This window comes from Elaeis guineensis, chromosome 5 (assembly GCF_000442705.2).
Source record: "Elaeis guineensis isolate ETL-2024a chromosome 5, EG11, whole genome shotgun sequence".
Lineage (NCBI taxonomy): Eukaryota > Viridiplantae > Streptophyta > Magnoliopsida > Arecales > Arecaceae > Elaeis > Elaeis guineensis.
In genome coordinates this window covers 31,372,416-31,373,538 of record NC_025997.2, presented here as the reverse complement: position 1 = coordinate 31,373,538, position 1,123 = coordinate 31,372,416, and the positions used below count along the sequence as shown (strand labels likewise).

Below are 1,123 nucleotides of genomic sequence, written 5' to 3'. Positions count from 1 at the left end.
TAATTGAGTGTGGGAGTGAAGGAGCTGGGTGTTCATCTCGAGCCCTTTTAATGCTTATAACACTTTCTCCTCAAAGGTAGAACTATGATTGCTAGGAGGGGTTTGGGATTGTGGGGTATTCGGGTATTGAGAGTGTGACATGTTTCTAAACTGTATCTCCTGGTGATTAGGCCTAAGTGATACTGGATTGGCCATAGATTGTGATCTCCAGAAAAAATTTGGATGATTCCGCTAGCCCGAATTATAAGTATTTGAGTACGGATCATTTCCTGATCTTGGAGCCATTCGGATTTGGGCTTGATGGGCTTGCTCTTGAACAAGCTCAGGAAATTAGTATGCGGCTGGACAATCACCTATCGAATGTGTTGGACTCAAACATATTATACAAATATCCTGTGATTGTGCAGATGGGGAAGAGGTATGCTTGATTTGTAGTAGTCGGTCAAGTTTTTGAGATAGTTCATCTACCTTACTATAGATATCCATATAACGACCTACCTCATATATTCCACCTCATTTTGGTCCAACCATGGGAGGGTCTCTACGGACAACCGATATGTGATGTAATAAATTCTCACTTAATGTTTTGAAGAGCTACCAAGCTTCATGTTCATTTTTGAGCATGAATGTCCACCACAAAAAGAGTCAACCATTTACTGGTGCTTTTCTGACAAACCGTCATAGAAGCATTGGACTAATTGTCATTTAGGTATGGCATGGTGCGGATATTTTCTAATCAATTCTTTTAATCTCTCCCATGTTTCATGGAACATCTCACCATCCATCTAGAAAAAAACTTATGATGGCTTTTCTAATTTGATTAATTTTTTCGACAGAAAAATATTTCTTTAGGAATTTTCTTTGAAGTTGGTCCCAGGTCGAAATTGTTACAATATCTAAAGAGTTCAACCAATACTTAGCCTTATCTTTTAAGAAAAATGGGAACAACTTGAGTCTGAGAGCATCATCAGAGAAATTTTGAATTTTAACTATTGAACAAATTTTAAGAAATTCATCTAGATGTTTGAAAGGGTCCTCATTCACAAGTCCATAAAAAGATGGTAGCATCTGAATCACGCTAGCCTTGATTTCATATTGGACTACCTCAATAGGGGGCACTTGT

At 38.0% G+C, this 1,123-nt stretch overlaps 1 non-coding gene across 1 annotated transcript; it reads left to right on the top strand.

Annotated features, from left to right (window-relative positions):
- The first annotated feature begins 711 nt into the window (after nucleotides 1–711).
- Nucleotides 712–818, top strand: LOC140858349 (small nucleolar RNA R71). Its single transcript, XR_012141913.1, has one exon. It is a non-coding gene; the product is annotated as a small nucleolar RNA R71 (small nucleolar RNA).
- The last annotated feature ends 305 nt before the right edge of the window (nucleotides 819–1,123 follow it).